The sequence below is a fragment of the Haematobia irritans genome, chromosome 3, assembly GCF_050003625.1.
Source record: "Haematobia irritans isolate KBUSLIRL chromosome 3, ASM5000362v1, whole genome shotgun sequence".
NCBI classification, from domain to species: Eukaryota; Metazoa; Arthropoda; class Insecta; order Diptera; family Muscidae; genus Haematobia; species Haematobia irritans.
Genome location: NC_134399.1, coordinates 197,317,268 through 197,343,899, shown reverse-complemented (window position 1 = coordinate 197,343,899; position 26,632 = coordinate 197,317,268). Strand labels below are relative to the sequence as shown.

Here is a 26,632-nt window from a genome sequence, read left to right as displayed (position 1 = left end):
TACATGGTGTTTGTATATGGTCTCCAACAACCGTGCAAAAATTGGTCCACATCGGTCCATAATTATACATAGCCCCCATATAAACCGATCCCCAGATTTGACCTCAGGAGCCTCGTGGAAGAGCAAAATTCAACCAATTCGGTTGAAATTGGGTATGTGGTGTTAATATATGGCCTTAAACACCCATGCCAAAATTGGTCGAAATCGGTCCATAATTATATATAGCCCCCATATAAACCGATCCCAAGATTTGACCTCCGGAGCCCCTTGGAAGAGCAAAATTCATCCGATTCGGTTGAAAAGTGGTCCATAATCATTGAGTCCATTTTGATAAAAAGAATTGGCACATATTGTTAAAATTTTAATTGAACTCTCAGTGCAACACTTCAAAATTTTCGAAATGAAATTTTGGCCTCCGTGGCCATATAACACCCATATAAATCGGGCGAAAGATATATACGGTAGTTATATCTAAAACTGACCGACTTTGACCAAATTTGGCATGTGTAGCAAGAGTGTTAGTCGTACTCTCTGTGCAAATTTTGACCTCTGGGAGCATATATCGGACGAAAGATATATAATGCAGCTATATCTAAATATAAACCAATTTTAAATAAATTTGGCATGCATAGTAAAAATGTTAATTGCATTACCTGTGCATAATTTTAAGAAAATCGGAGTGAAATTTTGATCTACGGTGGTCGTATGTTTGTAAATCGGACGAGAGATGTATATGGAAGCTATAACTAAACCTGAACCAATGTCAACCAAATTCGGTATGCATTTTTATAATGCTGGTTCTACTCCCTGTGCAAAATTTTACGTAACTCGGAGTAAAACTTTGGCTCTGGGGCCATAGTAGTGTAAATCGGGCGAAACTATATATGGGAGCTATATCTAAATCTGAACCGATTTCAACCAATTTGATACCCATATTAATTTGATATGCATAATTTTAAGAAAATCGCAAATGCATAATTTTAAGAAATTTTGATCTACGGTGGTCGTATGACTGTAAATCGGACGAGAGATGTATATGGAAGCTATAACTAAATCTGAACCGATGTCAACCAAATTCGGTATGCATTTTTATAATGCCGGTTCTACTCCCTGTGCAAAATTTCACGTAACTCGGAGTTACCCTTTGGCATATGGGGCCATAGCAGTGTAAATCGGGAGAAAGCTATATATGGGAGCTATATCTTAAACTGAACCGATTTCAACCAAATTCAGTGTGCATGTTTGTAATGTTAATTCTACCCCTTGTGCAAAATTTCAGGTAAATCGGAACAAAGCATTGGCCTTTAGGGCCATAGGAGTGTAAATCGGGCGAAAGCTATACATACATGAGAGCTATATCTGAATCTGAACCGATTTGATTGATATAATGCAAAATTTACGGGACTCACCAAATATTCGATTATACGAAATTGGTAGCAGATCCGTTGATAAGTACGGCATTTATGACCAGATCTATTATAAATATATGTAGCAGTTATGTCTAAATCTGAACCGATTTTTTCAAAATCAATAGGGATCGTCTTTGAGCCGAAAAAAGACCCCATGCTAAATTTGTAGACATTCTAAGTTAAGGAATAGGAAAAGATATCAAAAGTTTATTAAATAATTTTTAAATTATTTTCTTTTTCTATTGTTCGTTCAATAGAAAATATCTCCCAATGTGCGCTACCGACTTTGTAGACATCACAGAACGGACATGTAAACACACAGGTCATTAGTAAAACGGATGGAAAGAAGACTGCTTCGTTGTTCTTACTTATACATTTGTATAGATAGGTATGTATGTATGTATGTGCATAATGATGGTTGCCAATAAAGGAAAACCTCAATTTGGTTGTGTGGCCAAACCAGAGGAAGGTGTCTCGTATCTTTGCCTTTAGGCAAAGATAAGCTATGAATGGAAGGAAGGGGTATATACCATTAGAGATGGTTACACAAAAAAATATTATTAAAAAGTCAGAACATAACAGAACCTAAAAAAATTACGGTGTTTTCTCATTATGGTAGTCCAACAAAAATAAAAGGTAAACAATAATGAAATGGACAATAATGAATATGGAATAAAATAACAATATTCTGGCAAGCTGGCAAAAATGGATCGAAAAAAAAATCCAATATTGAAAATTGACAATTTCCATTTGACTTTTTTTTATAATTTTTATGGGGCCTTAAAATACCATTGAATTTCAAACCTACGAGTATATTATAATGCAAAAAATATTTATATTTTGTAACTTGTCTTACAATTTGATTTAAGAATGCCATTTAAATTTTCATATTGTTTTTGTTATTTTTGATTAATTGATACTTTATATATTGCATAAGATTGCAATATACATTCGAGTATTTCATTGTAATTCACTAAGTCGGCCCCTTAACGGCTTTGAGTTGCTTAAATAAATGAAAATATATATGACCGCGCGGGTTGGATTCGCAAAGAAGTGGGCCCCTTAAGGACTTTGAGTTGCTTAAATAAATGGAAATATATATGACTGCGCGGTTTGGATTCCCAAAGAAATAATAAATAAATAAGTAAAGAAAAATTAAATAATCACTCGCACGAAAAAATTCTGAACGAAAAGTACTATCCATACACTATTATATTATATATGAAACTTTGATTCGCATATATACCACTATACATCATCCCTACTTAGATTTGGCATTAGTTGTACCATGCTTTTCCCATGGACAGTTCATATTTTTATACAGATTTTCACGATATTGGCTTCAAAAAATATATGGATGACTTGGAAAAATTCCAAAGTAATATATACTAGTCCGCTATATAACAAACATTTGAATATAACCCTCATTAATTAATCTGCTTACATATTCGACAGGCATATTTGTGTTGGGCGGCACTAATTTAGAATGTAAAGTGATAATCCTTACATGCGAAGCTTCAGTGAAACCGATAATTTTAAGAGTCTGTTTTTATGACTGCATCTATAGCCCTAATTTTAATTTACATTTGCTGGTTAAAGGTAATAGATTTTTGTTAGTCTTGCAACTGATGTATAATTTAAGACTTTGCTTGATGGTAATAAATCATATTATTTCTCCATCTTTAAACTTTTTTGAAAGAGCGACAAGATGTAAATCTTTCTGCATACACTCGAAGGGATGCTGCCGAGAGTTTTGCCCGGCTCTTTTTGTCTTGCGAGATATACACGCGATTATAAATTCTTACCTAAGGTCTACGACAATCGCAAAGCTTTAAATCCAAATACGTCTAAGTACATAGTCGGAAAATAACTCCACGAAGCAAAACGGGAGCACCTAATGACGGTGAACATTTGCTGTCATCTGCCAACGCAACGGTAATAAATTTACTTTAAGAGCAGATGGCAAAGTAAATTTCCTTTACATATCAGCCAAAAAAAAAAGAAGATTATCCCAAAACCTCCATAGAAGAAAGGAAATATGTATGGAAAGCAGATTGAGTAAGATATAAAGGTACATACATATATACCATATTGAGAAAATTGACCAAATTAGAATTTTATTACAAATATGTGGCATAATCCTTGTTTGCAATAAAGCCCCTTCAAACAACAACAATGGTAACTGCGTAATTACCACGAAGGAAGCAATGAGGTGATGCAACAGTGAGAGAAGAGTTAACGCTCCTCTTATTGCCGAGAATACTTACCTTGTTTCCTAATTAGGGCGAGACTTGTAAGTTTAAAACTTTAAAGCTGCTGTGTGTATGTTAGTTTTCTTTTTGTTAATATTTTCTTTGTTTTTGTATCATGTTTTTAGAACGACACTTGGCACAATACTACCGACGAATCATTTGCAATTTTTCCGAATTTGTTTATTTTGATAACAATTTTTTTATAAATTAGCGAAAAGCAGATAACTGAAATCTTTTCGACCACTTTCACACGTCCGTCGTCAGCCAAAACGACGGCTCATCAGATTGAAGTTAATGTTCTTCTTCTTCTTCCTGCTGGTATATATTATCTTTGGTGTACACAACAACAGCTGATATATGTAACAATCAGTGGCGACAACGTAACGCAGTGTAATGGAAAATACGTTAGCTTGAATACAAACACGAATGTACATCCAATAAACACAAACATTGGACAAATGTTTATATTCAACACGATACCAAACTTGTTTTCAAAGAATTAATTTAGAAATCAATTTGAAAAGTTGTTGCATTCAACAGGGCCATTCAATACATTAGCATTTGAATTTATATTGGAGTTAAGTTTCAACAACATATTATATGGTTTTGAATATGAACAAGTATATACGGCCGTAAATTCGGCCACGCCGAATCTTAGTACCCTCCACCATGGATTGCATAGAAAATTGTACTAAAGACTGTCATCCACAATCGAATTACTTGGGCTGCCGTAACACTTGCCGATGGCAAGGTATCTTCAAACTTCTTCACACCGTCTTCTCAATTGTAAGTTAGTCCATATGGGGCATATATTAAACAAAAAAAGGCCGATTAAATATAATTCAATGTGACAACATTTTCTATAGAAATAAAATGTTGACAAAATTTTCTATACCAATAAAATTTTGACAAACTTTTCATTTCTATAGAAATAAAATTTTGGTAGATTATTTTTGGGGATCGGCTATATATAACTATAGACCGATATGGACCAATTTTGGCATGGTTGTTAGCGGCCATGTACTAGCGCAATGTACCAAATTTCAACCGGATCGGATGAATTTTGCTCATCCTTGAGGCTCCGGAGGTCAAATCTGGGGATAGGTTTATATGGGAGCTATATATATTATGGACTGATGTGGACCAATTTTTGTATGGTTGTTAGATAACATATACTAACACCATGTACCAAATTTTAGCCGGATCAGAAGAAATTTGCTTCTCTTAGAGGCTCCTCAAGCCAAATCGGGGGATCGGTTTATATGGGGACTATATATAATTATGGACCGATGTGGACCAATTTTTGCATGGTTTAGAGACCATATACTAACACCATGTACCAAATTTCAACCGGATCGGATGAAATTTGCTTCTCTTAGAGGTTCCGCAAGTAAAATCTGGTGATCGGTTTATATGGGGGCTATATAGAATTATAGACCGATGTGGATCAATTTTTGAATGGTTGTTAGAGACCATATACTAACACCATGCACCAAATTTCAACCGGATCGGATGAGTTTTGCTTCTCGTAGAGGCTCCGCAAGCCAAATATGGGGATCGGTTTATATGGAGGCTATATATAATTATGAACCGATATGGACCAATTTTTGCATGGGTTTTAGAGACCATATACTAACACCAAATTTCAACCGGATCGGATGAAGTTTGCTCTTCCAAGAGGCTCTGCAAGTGGTACGTAAAAGTGGTCCGTTATGGCCCATTTGCAAAAACCATCCGACCTACATCAATAACAACTACTTGTGCCAAGTTTCAAGTCGATATCTTGTTTCGTTCGGAAGTTAGTGTGATTTCAACAGACGGACGTACATGCTTAGATCGACTCAGAATTTCACTACGACCGAGAATATATATACTTTATGGGGTCTTAGAGCAATATTTCGATGTGTTACAAACGGAATGACAAAGTTAATATACCACCATCCTATGGTGGGGGGTATAAAAATGTTCGTCTTGTGTTTATTTTAAAGAATGTCAAAATGATATTTTCTTTGTTATTGGATTTTACTCAACAAATTTTTCCGAGTAGAATTGGCCAATGTTATGTATGGGTTTGATATGTGCTAAAATAATTCTAAAATAAAACAAATCAACGTACTTTCGTCTATGTTTGTGAAAATATCATTAAATTGACAAAAAGGCACATTTACATATAACCGTTTATTGTTGACATTTAACATTTTTACTGTTTTTAAGTTCCTATAATTTTAACCAAATTATAAAGTCTTGGGATATTTTAAAAAATTTGAACGCCATTCCAACATTTTTTTAATATACATCAGGTGACTGAAATCGATATTTATCTCTTAGTGTGCCCTGAATTTTATAAAAAACTGTTGGTTTTAGATTTAGGTTAGGCTAGGTTAGGTGGCAGCCCGATGTATCAGGCTCACTTAGACTATTCAGTCCATTGTGATACCACCAGTGTTACCGTTGGAAATTTTGAAAATGTCGCAAAAAAAGTCGCACAAAAAAGTAGCATAATGATAAAAAAGTCGCATACATTTGTGAAGTATTTTTATTACAAAAAATCTTCTATAAATCAACACAAAAACAATAAAGGAACACTCCCTTTAACATAAAGAGATATTTTAGCAACATATTGTATCATAAAATCCAGTAAAACGTAAACTTGCAATAAATAAAAAATGGATCTTTTTCTCCTTCCTAAAATTAGCAGAAATGTACGAGAACGCCATCAAGTGTCAATTTACTATCAGCCAATTAAAAACATTTAAATCAATTAAAAAACAAAAATATTTCGTTTTTTTTTTTTGTAATACACTCCTAATTGACTCTGTGAAATATATTGCACGTATTATTTGTTTATAGCTAACTCTTGCAAGATTTTACTGGGAAAAAATTCCTAGCAAAAGCTTGCAACTTATCTATTCCTCTAATTACAAATTTGATCTCACTCTGGCTCTCTTTTGCTGGCTTTTTGGAATAAACGAAAGACTCCAGTAAAAATTTGTGATAATTATCAAAAATTAGTGGGTACTCGAACGGAGCTAGTGGTTGAAATGATATGCAACAAAAAAACGACTTAACAAACCAGAACACCGTGTAGGGTAGGTATCGTAGGTTAGGTGTCCATTGTGATACTATACGTGATTTACTTCTCTCTTAGTTATGAGTGCTTCTATGTTTAGCTCAATGACAACTTGTCATTGAAAAGTTAACTCTTTTTTATAGCCGAGTTCTGGCGTCTCACATTGTGGTGGAGAAGCTTTGAAACATTCAGCATCCATCATCATCTATCACAATGGACTGAATAGTCTAAGTGAGCCTGATACATCGGGCTACCACCTAACCTAGCATCCACCGTAGAACCACATTTTGCTCTTTGGTCGAAACTGGGTTTGAATCCATGACCCTTTGTATACAAGGCGGGCCATTGCGGTGGCTTCGCGTAAGGCGCACGGCGATGAATTCCCACTTATAAAAATTGCTTAAAATTTAAGCGCTTCCCTTTTGTGCCACTTTAGTCGCATGCGTGCGACTAAAGTCGCACATTTTACATATTTTAAAAAAGTCGCATGACGTCAAAAAGGTTGCAAAATGCGACTAAAGTCGCACAACGGTAACACTGGATACCACATTGGTGAACTTCTCTCTTATCACTGAGTGCTGCCCGATACCATGTTAAGCTCAATGACAAGGGACCTCCTTTTTATAGCCGAGTCCGACAGACGTTCCACATTGCAGTGAAACCGCATAGAGAAGCTTTGAAACCCTCAGAAATGTCACCAGCATTACTGAGGTGGAATCCACCGCTGAAAAACTTTTTTGGTGTTCGTTCGAAGCAGGAATCGAACACACGACCTTGTGTATGCAAGGCGGGCATGCTAACCATTGCACCACGGTGGCATATGGTTTTAGATTTGTTCATGTATAAATTCTCAATTTATTTAACAAATTTAAATGCCACAGATTACTTATGGCGATTTCGATTGGTAAAAAAGGTGCAACATTCCCGAAATTGACTACAAAATATGAAGGACACTGTCATATCTTCTTGGTCCTGTATCCCTCACAATATTGTGGATTAACAATAACTTTCGAATGACACTATTACTTGGGCGAACATGCAATGAGGAAAAAAGTAGTGTAACACCAAGGCAACATATTTTTTTGCAAAACGAAAACGCACTTAGAATATTACAGTCAAAACTCACAACAGGTTTTTTGGTTTACAGCGGCTGGCAGCCAATGTTTTTTTATCATTGATCGATATTTGGGAAATTATCGGAAAAAATATCATTACCAATGTTTTCAATGCTGCCTCTTGTTTTCTTCAATAAGGTGATGGCAAAATACTTAAAAATCTGGTATATTTCTCCATCATAGTTGACGATTGTTATAGTGTCACTTAAGAGACTACGGAAGCGATGGTGAAGAACTTTGAAATGCTGGTAGGGATTTATACGTTTTAAGTCAAATTGAATAGTTACACTTCAAATTGTTACATTTCAAAAATGCTCTTCCTGTGTTTGTTGGGAAGTTGCTAAAAATGACAAAAAGATTGATACATGATACGTTGCTGTCCTGTGTTACCAAAACTCTTTCGAACTTTTTATTCGAACGAATATAACTGACGCCGCAAACTGCACTTTAAATTGCAATAGCGCATTAATACATAGAAACAATTCTCAAGCGACGCCCTAAACTATGCACTAAATTTCAATATCAAAACAAAAAATACAAAACGAATACATACATGTATAACATTTCTTGATTGATAATCGTCATTTGGTAAAATTTTAATTGTTTCAATTTTATACTTATAAAATTAAACGAATTAAAACAAAATCCTAAACTAAAAGTCGTCATTCGGCAAGAAATTAGAAAATAGCTTTGCTATATAAAAAGTTTCTTTTTAAAATCACTGCCATAGCTCAAAGTATACCCTCATATAAACACATGGTGGGCTTGGTCAAAAGTAAGAGCAAATTTTGGAGGGCACGCAAATTTTAAAGCCGTTTGTCTTTGAAATAAGCACGATTGGTATAACAAAAATAATCTTCAAAATATCTGAGATATTTAAATTTCACAACGCGAAATGGATTTAGATTTGTTTGAAGATGTTGAATACTGGATGGAATTGTCTTAGATACTTTTGGGCCTTATTTATAGGCCCTTTTAAAATCACTGCAGTAACTACTAAAGAGAATGAACAACATAGGTCTTTCTTAAGTGATGCACTTCAAAAGATCACTTGTGCTAAACAACCACACACATACTTGCACTAATGAAAACCAAAGAATTGCATTCTCTCCCTCTCAGAGTATCTGGGGGAGGAGAAGGTTCTCGCTCTCTGCAACCTAGAGCAATTGTGAAGATAATATAATACATGTCTGGTGAAAGAGGTTTGTCTGTACATATGCCTGTTATTTTGTGTGACTCTCTAAGTATGTAGAACCTTTTTACAAACAGTTTTCAGTGGTCGGTCAACGTACAGTGACGTGTTAACGGGAGAAAGGTAGTGAACGAATGGAGTATACGACAACGACGACGTTAACGATAGTCAAGTGACGGGCAAACTTTGAAAAAAAAAAATCTCACGCCAGCAAAAAAAGTAAAATAGCCAGTTAGAAAAACAAATGCAACAATAAAAAGGTGAAGTATTTAGGCGGTTGTTACTGCCCATGTGTGTGTATGGTTTGAATTAAGTATCAAACCACGTTTATTTAATGAGTGTTAACAATTTCTATGAGAATTAAAATCATAACAACAAAAATTAATGATAGATAATTTATTGTTTTGTTCTATGCAAAAAAAATTCCCTTGGGCTGGTGAGTGTGTGTGTGTTGTTGTGATTGAGCAGAAAGAGCGACAAAAATTGCAAATACTTCTTTAAAAACATGTGGTGTTAATTGATGCAAAAGATGTTGAAATAAGAGAAAAAAGTGAATATAATAATTGAAAAAAAAAGAGGCATAATTAAAAGAAAACAAAACAAAATAAAAAAGTGCATAACTTAAAATAGGAGGTAATCCAGAAAAGAGAGAAACTATAGTTAAAATACACTCCCTTGAAATAAATAAATTAAAAAAAAAAAAAATCAATAGCAACAACAAAGTGATACTCTAGAATTGAATGAAAAGAAAAGTTGAGTTTCAAGTGCAACAGCGCGAGTCATTACGTCCAACAACAAGAAGACAATGCTCGTCTTCGAAGAATTCGTTTGAAATTGGACTCCATCAATAAATATTTGTAATAAAAACACGTTAAAAAGTAAGAGAGCATTTTTTGAATTGGGTTTCTATTTTCAAATCGATCACTTTCTTGATTGAACAGCTTGGATTGTGGAATAATCAAAGAAATTCAAAACCTAACGAGCACCCAGTAAACAGGTATAGCAAAAGACGACCAATACCAGATTAAGTCAATAAACTCTGCCGCTCCACACCCCTCACATCATAGCAAACCCAACCATATATGTTACTTATATTTATGATAGCTATATAACACCAAAAGAAAGCAGAGACAGATCAATATGCTGCTTTCTTTTTGTTTGTTGAACCTTTTGTTGTTGTTTGAACTTTTTTTTTATCAATTCATCGTTAAGAATATTTTTGACAGTAAAAACCATCAAAACATCTTCTCTCTCCTTTTGAGACGACATCTCTCTATCACTTAATCTGTCTTTATCTGTCATCTATATGGGTACCTGTGTTCTTTGTTGTTCCCACCATAGTCATATACAATTTTATCTTCCCTAATAGATTATGTTTGGGTGGCACAATAGCAAGAAAGCCAAAATTTAATATTGAGTGACATTTCATTGAATATGGGTGCGAGTATTAGTGATCTCTTTCTTATTATTCGAAAATTTCTTCCAGCAACTAGACCGACTTCCAGGGCCATTAAAGTCCATTTATAGTCACTATGTTCTCTGAAGGCAATATATTTTTAATTTTATACAAACAAAAAGTTGGTGACTATCAAATGCCGGCAAACCGGTCCATATGCCTCATTGTAGTTTGTCTCCAGAGCTCTCGTTGCTGTTAGAGCATTGCCTACATCACACGTTCTCGCTTGTTGCTTTTAATTTGTAGTCGGGTGTTACCATATCTAATTACTGGTAATAGAGATTAGGAGTATTGTTTCCCGGATTTTTCCGGGAAAGCGGGCATTATTTTCCGGATTGGAGGGATATGCATTTTAGATATTTGGATAAATTAAATATAGCTTAAGACATAGAGTTTAAGGCTCTTAAGTTTATTTGAACCTCTTCACCCTACAAAAACAATCGCTTCTCTAACATATGTCCCAAACTTTTTTTGCAGGAAGCATATATATTTTTGGTTATTGCCGAAACATTATAATGTTTGTTTTATGTAAATATATAATATGTTTGGAAGCACATTAACCAAATATGTTGGAATAGGGTTCTCATTCGGGAAAAATCCCGGGATTTCGGATTTTTGGGACGGGATTTATTTATTTATTTCGTCTAGGGAAAAATATTTCTTATAGACTAATGCTTAGTAATAAACTATTTTTAACATGTTCTTAAATTGATTAAAATTTAAAGAAAATTTTACATCATATAGTAAACTAATTCTATTACATTCAGTAAGAACTCTGGTGATGGGCTCATTCATAGCATAGGGCACATTCATAGGGAGCCACCGTGGTGCAATGGTTAGCATGCCCGCCTTGAATACAAAAGGTCGTGGGTTCAATTCCTGATTCGACCGAACACCAAAAAGTTTTTCAGCGCTGGATTATCCCACTTCAGTAATGCTGGAGACATTTCTGAGGTTTCAAAGCTTCTCTAAGTGGTTTCACTGCAATGTGGAACGCCGTTCGGACTCAGCTATAAAAAGGAGGTCACTTGTCATTGAGCTTAATACTTAGTACTAAGTTCGTTTCTGCGAAAAACGAATATCTTCATCTATCTCCGTAAATAGGGTTTCAAACCCAGGGATGTTAACTTATTTATGCGAAATAATATGCCTGCCTATTTTTTCGTGCGAAAAATCCAGGGTTGTATAAATATGTGTTTGAAAATGCTGAAAACAAAGATTTCGCATTTATTCCGCGCTAACGTTTTTTGTATGGAGTATAACAGTTTTTCGCGCGAAGACGTGATCTTAGTACTAGGCTTAACATGAAATCGGGGAGCACTTAGTGATAAGAGAGAAGTTCACCAATGTGGTATCACAATGGACTGAATAGTCTAAGTGAGCCTGATACATCGGGCTGCCACGTTACCTAACCTAATCATAGCATAGTTAGTTCTATGGTAAGGTACATGAAAAACTTCAAAATTACTTCATCTACGCGATGGTGCATGAAACCCTATTTTGTTTAGGATATAAGAACAATCTAGAGTACCACATATAACCTTATATAAGAATAACATGCATTGCAAAAGTCTTCGATCATTTAAAGTTGGCAGATGAATTAATTTACATCGATGCTCATAGGGTGGCACTGGTTCAGTAAAATTAAGTGAACTTAAACAGAACTTCATAATTTTTTCTGAAGACGTTCAATGCGATTGATATGTGTGCTAGAAGACGGGCTAACAATTTGAGCGTATTCTAACTTTGTCCTAACAAGTGCAGTGTACAAAGTCTTACGCATATATGGATCCTGAAACTCAGCACTATGTCGTCTAATTAAAGCTAAAATGGCATAGACGTAATCAGTACGAGTATTGAATAATAATTTCGAATCAAAAAAGATACAGAGATCCAAAATCTCACTGACTTGACTAATACGATTACCAGTAACATAATACTCAGATATAACAGCAGAGTGATGGCTTTGTCTTCAGCGTGTGCTAGTGAATGGCGTCTTCCTCATTTGGTGCAGAATATGATCTCGTGCAGACCAATTGATTTTCTAGCAATTTATTCTCCGACGAGTCCTGGAAGAAGTTGATAAAAAAATCTGATGCAAGCACTTATTTAGGTTTGACGGTGTTTATAGAAATAAAAGGCTGTGCACCAGCGTTGCCAATTTGGCTTTTTATATCCTGCGCCACACTGTAGAATAGGGTATTATAAGTTAGTGCATATGTTTGCAATACCCAGAAGAAGACCAGATAAATGGTGTGTTTTACAATAATGTTCAGGATGGGCCCCTTAGTCGATCTAGCCATGTCCGTCTGTGAACACATTTTTGTGATCTAAGTCTAGGTCGCAGTTTTAGCCTAATTGATTTCAAATTTTGCATAAATATGTGTCTTCGGTCAGAATAGAGCCCTATTGATTTTGGATGAAATCGGTTCAGATTTAGGTATAGCTCCCATATATATCTTTCGTTCGATATATACTTATATGACCACAGAGGACATAGTTTTAGCTTGATTTTCGTGCAATTTTGCACAGAGAATATAATTATGATTTTAATTGTGTCTGCCAAGTTTGTTTGAAATTGGTTCCGATTTAGATATAGCTTTTGCCCGATTTGCACTCATAGGCCACATAGGCCAAAGCTTTGTTCCGAGTTACGTGAAATTTTGTAGAGAGAGTAGAATTAACATTCTAAATATGATTGCTGAATTTGGTTTAAATCAGTTCACATTGAGATATATCTCCCATATATATCTTTCGCCCGATATGTACTTATATGACCACAGAGGCCACCTATACCGTTATATATAGCACTCAACAAATTTAAAGGATTTGAGATCATATCGAAAGTGTAGATCAATAAAGTGGTGGTATATTATAGTCGGCGAGACTTTCGTGTCACGCGCACACCTCTAGTAGCAAATACATCTTATCAAAATGGACTGAATAGTCTAAGTGAGCCTGAAACTTAATCGGGCTGCTACTTTAACCTAAATACACCTTAAGCTAACCAATAAATCACCGACAATCGATATTACTCTATTCCATATATCTCGAATCTCTGGACACTCCTGATTCCACATCTTTGGCTCGCAATCAGTACTAAAATCATCAGTGTAAAGACAAAAATTTCCACAAACGATTTTGGTTCATCTAGTAAACTTTTTCACATCTGGTAACACGTACCCATATCCTAATATTTTGCAGTATTTCGTCACACGTTTGTTTCTGATGGCTATTCCCTACAACAATCCATCCATTACAATTGGCTTTCACGTTGATATTGTGAAGTTTGAACTCCATGGTGGGGTAGCCATTAAATATAAGAAAAACCAATACCAGTCAACGTTTCAATTGATTGGTATGTGGTTGGTACGCTTGCTAGAAATATGTACGACATTAAATCGAAATTTTGTATGCGTGAATATGTAAGCATTTTGGAGTTGTTACCTCCCTCCTTCTCCATGACCCAGCGACATTTCTTGCAACACAGAAATTCTGCGACGAAATAACCGGTACCCAATCGTTATATGTATGACGATCAGTTGGATATTGTATTCCATCTCTTCATCCTTCACTTGATTTGTTTTGGTGTGGATGTCGTAGCTACCTTGCTTGCCTGCATCATGTGAACATGCCATCAATGGGTACTTCGCCATTGCCGCTAGAATGCTGTGGTATGTGGTTGGTCGGTCGTTTTACCGGTTTATTGTGTGGCACGTTTTACGTTTTTTCTTCAACATTGGGGAAAAAAGCGATCAGAAAAAAATCGAATTTTAATTCAATGCATGTGAGTAAGTGGTGGTGCAATGAAGAGTACATGCGAAATAAGTACCATGTACACATCAAGAAGCGATATTTGATGGCACTCGTATGGTACACACCCGCATTCAGGTTCGAAGAGCTTGTTATGCACTTAAAAATTTTCCAAGATTTTTTCCATGAAACGAGGATAGAAATACAGTTTTTGAGAAATTTTTATATGAGAAATGCAATAAAAAATGAGCAGTGAGAAATTTGTTGCGAGTCAAATATATAGTAGCATGTCCGTCGGGAGCCACCATGCCCGCCTTGCATACACAGGGTCGTGGGTTCGATTCCTGCTTCGACCGAACACCAAAAAGTTTTTCAGCGGTGGATTATCCCACCTCAGTAATGCTGGTGACATTTCTGAGGGTTTCAAAGCTTCTCTAAGTGGTTTCACTGCAATGTGGAACGCCGTTCGGACTCGGCTATAAAAAGGAGGTCCCTTGTCATTGAGTTAACATGGAATCGGGCAGCACTCAGTGATAAGTGAGAAGTTCACCAATGTGGTATCACAATGGACTGAATAGTCTAAGTGAGCCTGATACATCGGGCTGCCACCTAACCTACCCTAACTTAAGCATGTCCGTCCGTCCGTCCGTCTGTTGAAATCACGCTAACTTCCGAACGAAACAAGCTATCGACTTCAAACTTGGCACAGGTAGTTGTTATTGATGTAGGTCAGATAGTATTGCAAAAGGGCCATATCGGTCCACTTTTACGTATAGCCCCCATATAAACCGATCCCCAGATTTGTCCCCCGGAGCCTCTTGGAGGAGCAAAATTCATCCGATCCGGTTGAAATTTGGAACGTGGTGTGAGAATGTGGTATCTAACAAACACGCAAGAATTGGTCCATATCGGTCCATAATTCTATATAGCACCCATGTAAATCGATGTGACCTCCGGAACCTCTTGGAGGAGCAAAATTCATCCGATTCGGTTGAAATTTGGTACATGGTGTTATATGGTATCTAACAACCATACCAAAATTGGTCCATATCGGTCCATAATTATATATAGCACCCATGTAAATCGATGTGACCTCCGGAACCTCTTGGAGAAGCAAAATTCATCCGATTCGGTTGAAATTTGGTACATGGTGTTATATGGTCTCTAACAACCATACCAAAATTGGTCCATATCGGTCCATAATTATATGTTGGGGGCCACTTAAACCGTTCCCCAGATTTGATCTCCGGAGCCTTTTGGAGGTCCATAAGTATATGTTGGGGGCCACATAAACCGTTCACCAGATTTGATATCCGTATCGGTCCATATCGGTCTATAGTTACATATAGCCGATCCCATATCACACAAAAATTGGTCCATATCGTTTTTATTATGTTTTTATAGAAAATTTTGTCAAAATGTTATTTCTATAGAAAATTTTGTTAAATTTTATTTCTATAGTAAATTTTGTCAAAATATTATTTCTATAGAAAATTTTGTCAACATTTTATTTCTATAGAAAATTTTGTTAACATTTTATATCTATAGAATTTTTTTTCCAAATTTTACTTCTATAGAAACTTTAAACCTAATTATATACACATTAAATCGGCCTTTTTTAGTTTAATATATACCACGTATGGACTACGTGGTATATATTACGGTGTTAGGAAGTATTAAGATACCTTGCCATCGGCAAGTGTTACCGCAACCCAAGTAATTCGATTGTGGATGACAGTCTTCAGTACAAGTTTCTATGCAATCCATGGTGGAGGGTACATAAGCTTCGGCCTGGCCGAACTTAGGCCGTATATACTTGTTATTGTTAAAGATGGTGATAAAAAAGCATTTTAGGGCCCATCAATAAGGAAAATATTTATAGTTTATTTAGACTAAAACCTCTACTTTAAAATAACATCGAGAAATAAATCGAAACTAAGTGGGGAAATAGAGTTTGGTGTTGTTTTCAAATGTCCTCCTAAGTGGACATCGGTAGTCAAAGGGTTAAGAATTTTATAGAGTTGCAAACGGATATTTCGATGTGTTACAAACGGAAAGGCAAATATATTATTTCACCATTCTATGGTGATGGGGATATAATAAAAATTTTCAAAAACGTGGACTGGTCCCCCAAATTGTGATTTTTAAGAAGGGTCTATGTACGAATTCCATGTGCACTAAAAAAGGATGCAACGATTTTGACCTACTCTTAAGGTTTTTATACCCTCCACCATAGGATGGGGGTATATTAACTTCCCAGCAAAAAAATTGGAAGTTCTTCCAAAGGCACAACTTTAAAAGCACTTCCAGAAGATGCACTCCCAATGATGTTCTTTATTTTAACTACCCAGGAAGTTCTTTTAATTCAATTTTTTATAACTTGGTTTTTTTTTCCTACTTTTAATGGGTAATTTGAACTTTTTTTGTTTCAAATAGGTTAAAAACAGAGTAAGAATTCATAAAATGGTACAAATCATTTAAATTTTGTCGAAAAAATTTAAATCCAATCTGAAAAAATTGTGAATTTTTGAAAATATTTGAAGTCAAACAACTCACGCTAACTTCCGAACGAAACAAGCTATCGACTTGAAACTTGGCACAATTAGTTGTTATTGATGTAGGTCGGATGGTATTGCAAATGGGCCATATCTGTCCACTTTTACGTATAGCCCCCATATAAACGGACCCCCAAATTTGGCTTGGGATTGCTCTAAGAGAAGCAAATTTCATCCGATCCGGCTGAAATTTTGTACATGGTGTTAGTATATGGTCTCTAACAACCATGCAAAAATTGGTCCATATCGGTCCACTTTTACGTATAGCCCCCAGTCAGTCTTCAGTAGAAGTTTCTACGCAATCCATGGTGGAGGGTACATAAGCTTCGGCCTGGCCGAACTTACGGCCGTATGTATATACTTGTTGGTATTGATTTCGTGTTAAAGATGCTGCTTCTTTAAAGATATTTGTTTCTTAGGGAGCTATTTAGCTTTAAATCTAGGTTCATTAAAATTTAGGTGGGATACATATCTTATTTATCGAATTTGCATTATGTTCTTGCTATATATTAAGAAAGCTATACATATAAAAATAAATATCAGCAAAAAGTATTTTCTTAATAAAACAATAAATAAATATCCGAAGATATAATATATACGTTAATTTAAAGTTTATCCCCCACATTCATAAAAGTTAACATAAAATTTAAACCTACTACTACCATATAAATTCCTTCGATAAACCTACAGTAAATTATTATAAATATAGGCATATTTTAATTTTACAATTAATTATTAATTAATTTTCTCCATAAGAAGTTAGCATAAAGGGAAAAAAATTGAGTTATCTGTCCCAGCCAGATCTATGCTAAAGGCTGTGGAAAAATTCATTCGCCCGAACTGAAACATGTACAGTCTAGGCGTGTATAGATTTGTATCTGGCGTTTTCTTTTCAATGGTTCCATAGATCAAATTGCTTGATGTAATTTGTCCATAAAGCTCGAAAAATAATTAATTGCAAAATTAAAATATCATGCATTTGGACGTTAATCGCTTTTTCGGTATTAGGCTAACATGAAAAATAATAGGCATATTTCTTTAAATAAAAAATGCTTTTCTTTTCATCAAGGAAATTTTGTCTTATTTCGAAGACATGCGACTTCAACGTAAATTTCGTGCCCTAAATTTAAAGAATTTTTTTTAAAACAAAGTTTATAAACTTTCTTTCAATTAAAATATCTTTATTCTAAAGAAATGTGTCGCTAATATTTTGTAAATTGTGTATCCTAAAATTTAGATTGCATAATCATTATTATTAGGTCAATATTTCTTCAGTGTACGTAACCTAATATTATACTAAAAAAAGTTTCCCATCCTTTTTACGTGGACCTCGTAAACCATACATTTATCTTATTTTGTTGATCATGACAAGTTTACTTCACAGTTTTAAGAGGGATACGCCAGCTAACTTGTGCAGACCGACCCCTGGACGGACAGAGCGAACTGCCTACGCATTTCACCACAACTATCATGAGATTCTGAAGTGTTTGTTGGTGTGGCTCGTGTAAAACGATGCTTATCGCCGTTGGAAGAAAAAGGATTGGATTAAGTTTGTTTACAGTTTAGTTAGTGATCTCTTGCTATGGCAAAGGTAAATTTGTGATTTTCTTCTACTCGCCTTTTTGCTGTTGATGGGAAGTGCATTTATTTCGGTGATTACAAGACTCTTACGTTATAATTTCAATATAATATGGGCAATACGAATAATATCATAATTAATAATGTATCTTATTCCCATCAATGTAAGAAATTTGTTGTTTGTTGTTCATGCTCGACCCCTGTCGATGGATGGATATATGAGAAGATGGACGGACAAACGGATGTATGATAAGAGGGTAATTATAATTTAATTATAACATTGAGAACGAAGACATCAGCAATTCGTTGAAGTATCTATCTCCGCCTATATTTGTGCACGAGTTCTTATGTTTCTCTACTAAGGGTTTCCACCTTTGCGTAACAGCAGTTGCAATTTATATACGCCATTATGTGGTACGGCTATGACTTTATATGTGTGTTCGACTGCCATCTGAAAGTAAATTTTCTTTCTATTGTTTTATGTTTAAAAACAGGTCTCTTCGTACTGAGTTTTTATCACGTTTTCTACATTTACCTGTGTTACTATCTTTTCTTTACTTCATATTCATTATAACGTCTAATGGTTGAGAGAGAGAGAGAGACAGAGAGAGAGAGAGACAATCACGCATGTGTACTGTCGATAAAAGATGTTTGCCTTTTGTACAAAATTCCAAAGAAATGTTTAAAATGTGTTTTTGCAAAAAGGTGTGATTTTTGTAGGCTAGTGAGTACAAACCAACCCCATTTGGCGAATTTCGTTTGAAATCTGGAAACCACTCTGGTGCGATGGTTAGTATGAATGCCTTGCATACAGGGGCCATGACCCCTGGTATGTAAGGCGGGCATTGCTAATTTTGGCCAATCACTACAAAATTTTTCGACGTGGGTTTATCCTCTCTCAGATACACGATAGCTATGCTACCGTTTTTTTAATGTTATTCGAAAGTTTAAGTGTTTATTTTTTATTCCAAATTCACAGTCTATTTTTTTGTTATCAAGAACTGTTCTTTTCTGATTTTATGTCTTAACTAAGCCACATATTGACGTTTTGTAATACAAATTTAATATATTAGTAGGTAATGCCGGTTCCTTTCTAAATCTTGTGAACATATTTGGAATATATGTAACATGTACCCCAAACACATTTTGCTTCAAGCATATATATTTTCAAGATTGGTCCAAACAAAATATTGTTTGTATAGTTCAAACATATTATATTTCATTGTTGTTGTTTTTGATTTCAGCTTAAAACCATGCATTCACTAAACTACAAGTGTAGCTTAACCAACAGAGGAAAAAAATGTTTGTCAAATTTATTTGGGCAAAGCCCAATAGACTGCAAGATGGTTGGATAGACGCAAGTTTCGGAATTACACCATTCCTCATCAGCATCCTCTACTTGCAGCAAAACTATCAACCAATTATCAGAATAAATTCAGGCAGTTCACTAAACTCAAAGTGAACCACACTTGAACCTTCACCTTAGACATACACTGGTAGGAAAAAAATTTAATGACATTTTCCTTGTGTATACACACAAAGAAAAAAAAAAACGTTTGGAAAACATGTACCGAAAACGTTTTTCTTTTGTTAGAGTTTTTTGAATTGCTTCGAAAATTTTAAACTTCTATCACCAAAAAAATTCGTTTGTTACAAAATTTTTATTTTTTCAATAAAAAAGTTATTTTTGAAACAACAACACAGTCCATTTCGTTTATATCAAACACTGTTCTTTTCTGACTTTAGGTCTTTAATAAGACACATTTTACAGTTCAAAATTTGATACACTACAATGTAATGTTGAACATTTTTTCGGAATCTATTCTATTGATATATTCTATTGAAATATCTATTGATGACCATAACAGGTACATAGCTCAGTGGTTAGTGTGTTGGCTTACAAAGTGCATGGTCCGCGGTTCGATTCTCCGTCCAGGCAAAAGGTACAAAAATTTTAAAAATTTATAAAAACGTATAATTTCTTCTACATTGTTGGTATTACAGGAAAAGGTGTTAAGAACTAAAAAACCTCGTGGATGTGAGAAAAATGTGAGGGAAAATGCAATTAGCAAGAAAACAATGTTTTTTTTTGGAGTTTGTCTTTATGAATTTGTTTTTACATCCTGGAAAAAAATAAACGTTTATCACAAAAAGTATATACTTTTCTTCCAAATACACTTCCTTACAGCGAAAAGCAAATGAGAAACGAACATTGTTTGTCTAAAATTTCGTTTGGGAGGAAAGAATTATTTTTTTGCGTGTATATAACTTTAAGGCGCCAATTGGTTACTTCCATTCTTTTACTTGCAGCATACTCTCTAAGTCTCTCTTTCTAAACACATAAATGTTTATAGGCTATTTCTAAATTAATATATGTTTGCATCCAAGCATATTATATTTACAAACATTTTATGTCCCAAACATAATATGTTCTAACATATTAACATATATGTCTCAAACATGTGATGCTAGTTTATGAACATTGTATGCTTGCACTTAAAATATTGTGTTTAAAAAGTTGAGTTTCAAACATATAATTTTTACACCCAAACATATGAAAAACAGTCTTTTACATCCGTGTAAAATTACATTATTTCCGTTTTTATATCCACCACCGTAGAATGGTGATAAGTTTGTCATTCCTTTTGTAACACATCGAAATATCGATTTCCGACTATATAAAGTATATATTTTCTTGATCAGGGAGAAATTCTAAGACCATATAACCATGTCCGTCTGTCTGTTGTAATTACGCTACAGCCTTCAAATTTTGCAGGCACGTCAATGAACTATATCGGTCGAAGATGAACTATCAGTGATGCCAACTCCCGATGTGCAAAAAGCACCAAAAATTATAAATTCTAACATACGTTCCCGCAACAAAAATTACTCTAACAAGCAAAAATTCCATGTACTACAATAAAAAAAAAAACTTCTAAAGATGTATTATAGAACTTTTGGGTATTGATTTCATTTTAAGCATTTTTACTCTTATGAAATTATGAACCTCTATCAAAGTGTACATCTTTATCATTTTTAATGCTTATTTTACACTCATTAATTTTTATCAGTAATGATTTCAAATTTCAAATATGTTTTCAGAGGAGAAAATAAATGTTTCGCTGTTATATTAATATTTGCGGGGAGTCTATTTCTTATTTCAATTATGAGTGCTTTTGTGAATTTAAGACTAACGTTTAAAACGAATACCATAAATATCAATATTGGTTAAAAAACTATCAATACCACCTTCATAACAATCAAACTCCATGGCAATATAGTTGATTTTCTTAGGTTTTTGACGGTCTAATCAGAATTTTTGTATGAAAAGATGTCGTCAATTAAACTCAATACTCTTCAAATTGCAAAAAGCACCAAAAACACTAAATAAAAACGCCAGAAAGTACCAAGTTGGTGTTTTTTTTCGAAAAAGCACTAAATAGCCAATTTGGTGCTTTTTGGAAATCAAAAATCTTTAAAGGATTGGATGAGGGTTATAGGGCTGTAGTTGGGGTGTTTTATGATTTGTCGAAGGCCTTCGATCTTGTCGATCACAATTTATTAATAAGGAAAATGGGGTTTTATGGAATTTGTGGAAAAGAGATGATGCTCTTAGGAAGGTATTTAAGTAATCGGCGACAATTTGTTGAAGTTAATGGACAGAGAAGTTCTATGATGGAGTTCAAGTACGGAGTACCCCAAGGCAGTGTTTTGGGGCCTCTTCTGTTTTCTGTTTATATTAACGACCTGGGGAATCTTACTTTGGATGGGAAAATGTTTATTTATGCAGACGACATCTGTCTTATGTATCCGTATAACAATGAGAACGGAAGGGAGATAACGGAAGTTCCCATAGTTAGATACTTAGGTTTGTACTTACAGGGAAACCTCTCGTGGGATAGACACATACAGTACCTGAAATCTAAGATATCACCAGCTATTGGTTTACTGTATAAATTCCAATACAAGTTCGATAGGAAAACTAAACTGTTAATTTACCAGTCCTTGATACAAAGTCATTATTGTTACTTGCCAATAGTATATGGTTATAAGAAAACTACTGAACTAAGATCTCTTTAAAGGCTTCAGAACAAAGCTCTTAAAGTTGTGGCGAATTTGAGTGTAACCCATTCCACTTTGAATTTATATAGGATAGAATATCCAACCGTTTTACCCATTTATGGAATTCATAAATGTCAAATGATTGTATATATATTTAAATGTTTACATAATATTGGACATCACACCATACGTTTTAGGAGAAATCAAGAGGTGGTTAATACACGTAATAATAACCTTTTAAAAGTTGCATTTTGTCAATCTGAAACAACCAGGCAGCGTATTGATCATCTTGGTTGTAAATATTTTAATGATCTACCACTTAATTTAAAAGAGATTGAAAATCTTTCTGTTTTTATAACTAGTCTGAAAAAATACTTACTAGAACGCATTGATGAGCTCCTGATATAATGTTTGTATTATAAAATATATCAGTTTTATATAATGAATTTTTGTTAAATGATTTGTATTCTTTGATAATATTTATTAGTTAATGAACACATAAACATATGTATATATTACCAAGTCAGTCTCTATAATGCCTAATGGCGCAGAGACGAAGTAGAGCTATGTTTTGTAATTATTTTTCTCAAAAATACTAATAAATACAAAAAAAAAAAGTATATGATTTGCTATAGCCCCGAGTTTACTTCTTGGGCTTCTGGAAACCGTATTTTCAATCCGACTTGTCTAAAATTTGAAACCTAAAGGTATTTTAGGACCACAAATAGGTAAGGCGAAAATGATGCTTATCGGTCCATGTTTTGGTATAACCCCAATATAGACCGATCTCCCGATTTTACTTTATGGGCTTCTAGAAACCATAGTTTCTATCCGCTTTCCCTGAAATTGAAAATCTAGAGGTATTTGAGGACCGTAAATAAGTGTGCCGAATATGGCGTGCATTGGCACGCTTATTTATTGTATGGGAGCTATTTGTTATAGCTCCCATATAGAACGATCTCCCGATTTTACTTCTTGAACTTCTACCAACCGTAGTTTTTATCTAATTTGCCTGAAATTTGACCATAGCTAGGTTTTCAGCAAATGGTCCTGTAGGTTTTTCAGAACCACAATTATGTTAGGTGTGCTGAGTTTGTATTGTGTGTATCGGTGCATGGTTTTGGCATAGCATCCATATAGACTGATATCCCGATTTAACTCCTTGGGCTTAAATTGCAACGGATTTAGTTTTTATCAGTCCATTTGGTAATGCTTCCATATAGATAGATTTCACTTCTTGAGGGTATAGAAGGCGTACTGATCATGAAACTGAAAGTAAAATCTCAAGATTTTACTTTTTGATTTTCCAGATTTTACTTATTTGAATAATGGGGGTAAAAATCTATAGATCTTAGATTTTAAATCAAGGCGTTATTTCATTATTTTCTTGCGTACATACACGATATGTTTATGATTCCCCCAATGAAATGGATGATCTTATCATGGAGGGAAATTAATTTTTAATTGAAATTATTGAATTCACGTGAATTAAAAATATGACTGAAAGAGAGAATCATAAGACTGGAAGAATGAAACCATTTTAATATGTTTGCTTTTTTCGAAATCTTATCTTTAGAATCTCTGATTGCTCAAGTGACGTTCTGAAATGCAACCACTTTACACGAGAATTATTTGTACATGTGTGAGAGTCTGTTGCGATACGCAAGAGTTCATGTGATTGCACTTGGGTGGGAAATTTCGACACGAATTATGTATTCGCAATATGTAATTAAGGGGTGTGATCACACAGCGGGCAAAAGTTGTGTGGGGCATAAAATGTTACTTCATTTAAGCATAGTTTAAAGCGTTTCTTGTGAAACATGCTAACTAAACTTTTAATGCTTTCGTCTTTTGTATTTGTAATGTTGATTTATTATATCATTATGTCAGCTAGGTTAGGTATAGTGGCAGTCCGATATTTCAAACTCACTTAGAACTTCTCTCTTATCACTGAGTGCTGTCCGATTCTATGTTAAGCTCAATGACAAGGGCCTTCATTCTTATAGCCGAGTTCGAACGGCGTTCCACATTGTAGTGAAACCACTTAGAGAAGCATTGAAACACACAGAAATGTCACCAGAATTACTGAGGCTAAATTGTATTTCTTTTCAAATCAACAAACTTTATAAAATTGAAATTTTATTCAACTGCTGTTTGTTGACCTGACAGATAAATGTACTACAAATGTAAGCAACTGCGATATATAGAGTAAAATGTTCGTATGCGTAAGCAATTTATACAAAGTTTACTGACACTCATGCACATTTTCCATTTACATATAATGAACTACTTACTTGATTAGTGGTCATTTAATTTTCCAAGGTTATCAGCAAGAAAATAAATGCCCTGCATACTCACAAAAAAAAACTAGTACACTAGCATTTCGAAATCTTTTAATGTTTTTATTTAATAAATGCCAACGATGATATATTTATTTGACTTCTCGGCATTTTAAAAATTATTTAGTATATCAATTTAATATATTAATAGTAATTAAATCAAAGACAGCAGAATAAGTAAGTACAACCTCGATAAATTAAAAATGAAACAAAATTATTATTTTTTTATTCAATATTAGGTCTGTTTGGGTACTTTTTCCGTAACAACTTCCAAGAGATCCAAAATGGATTTTACTCTCTTTGCTAAAATTATCAGAAATGTACGCAAATGGATGTACGCAAAAAATAATTCTTTCCTCCCAAACGAAATTTTAGACAAACAAAGCTTGTTTCTCATTTGCTTTTTGCTTTAAGGAAGTTTATTTGGAAGAAACGTATATACTTTTTGTAATAAACGTTTATTCTTTTCCAGGATGTAAAAAACAATATCACAAAGCCGAATTCCAAAAAAAGAAAAAAAAAATTTCTGGCTAATTTCATTTTCCCTCACATCTTTCTCACTTCCACGAAGTTTTTTAGTTTTTAGCACCTTTAACAGAAACATACATTTAGTAGGGCACCGTGGAGCAGTGGTTGCTACGTCCGTCTTGCATACCAAGTGTCCTGGGTTCGAGCCCTGCTTCGCCCTAATAACAAAAAGTTTTTTTTTGTTTACATATATTCCAGATATGTTCGGAAGATTCCGAAAAGGTGTTCAACATTACATACTACTATATTAAATTTATACTATGAAACTGTAAAATGTGTCTTATTAAAGACTTAAAGTCAGAAAAGAACAGTGCTTGATATATGTTGTGTTAACTGAAATTAATTTAGCCGTCGAACTATATTCTATTCATGAATTTTGTTACATTTGCTCATTCCCGCACTGAAAAAAATATTTACGTTATATTAAAGATTACGCAACCTAAATTTTAGGATGCGAAATTTACAAAATATTAAGGACAAATTTCTTTAAAATAATTAATTTTTAATTAAAAAAAGTTTATAATCTTTGTTTAAAAAATTTATTTCATTACATTTAGGACACAAATTTTGTAAATTTGCGTCCCTCCGTTAAAGTCGCATGTCTTTGAACTAAGGCTAATTTTCCTTAAAGCAAAGAAACGCATTTTTGATTTAAAGAAATTTTCCTTAAATTAACTGAAATATTGAAACTTTAGATTTAAGATAAAAACGCTTCAAATATAGGATAGATTTTGAGGATTTAGTGTCTTTGGTTTAAAGTTTTTTTTTTGGAATAAAGAAAACATTTTTTACTTTGAAGAATCCGTTATAATTTGGATTTGCAAACTGGAATTTGTTTGTACGTGAGTACCTCTATTAATAAACCGCAAAAGGAGAATGCAAATTTGATAAATGAGATCTGTATCCTAATTTTAATTTTATTGGTTATAGATTTAAAGCCAGATAGGTCGCCAAAAAATTTCATTATTTTAAAGAAGCCGCATTTTTGGCTCAGAATCAATACCAAAATCCTTAAGGGAAGGTCAAAATCTTTGGATCCAAGTAAACTTTTTTTTTGACTGCGGTTGGAAAATATCGTGAGTCTCGTGAATTCGTCGTGAGTCACGTGAATTGTCGTGAAGCGTGCGTGAGTGTGAGTGATTAAATGTAGTTCGTGCATGAGTACTGGTATTCATTTCGTACATGTGCGTTAGTGTGAGTGACTACCACACGTATCGTGCGTGAGCGTGCGTGAATGAACATTTTGCTTCGTGAGTGTGCGGGAGTGTGATTGAAATTTCACTCACGCGAACAGCTCTAACAGGTTGGCTGATAAGTCCCCGG

At 34.3% G+C, this 26,632-nt stretch overlaps 2 protein-coding genes across 3 annotated transcripts in view; one reads left to right on the top strand and one right to left on the bottom strand.

The window, feature by feature from the left end:
• LOC142230719 (inositol polyphosphate-4-phosphatase type I A) overlaps positions 1–3,967 on the bottom strand; it is a 33,894-nt gene extending 29,927 nt beyond the window's left edge. The window contains exon 1 of the mRNA XM_075301350.1: positions 3,677–3,967. The gene's annotated coding sequence lies outside the window, so the exon portion shown is untranslated. The remainder of the gene's footprint in view (positions 1–3,676) is intronic.
• A 5,152-nt stretch (positions 3,968–9,119) lies between these two features.
• The window catches only part of goe (endothelin converting enzyme 1), a 194,304-nt gene continuing 176,791 nt past the window's right edge, over positions 9,120–26,632 (top strand). For both annotated transcript variants that reach the window (XM_075301347.1, XM_075301346.1), the window contains exon 1: positions 9,120–9,298. The gene's annotated coding sequence lies outside the window, so the exon portion shown is untranslated. The remainder of the gene's footprint in view (positions 9,299–26,632) is intronic.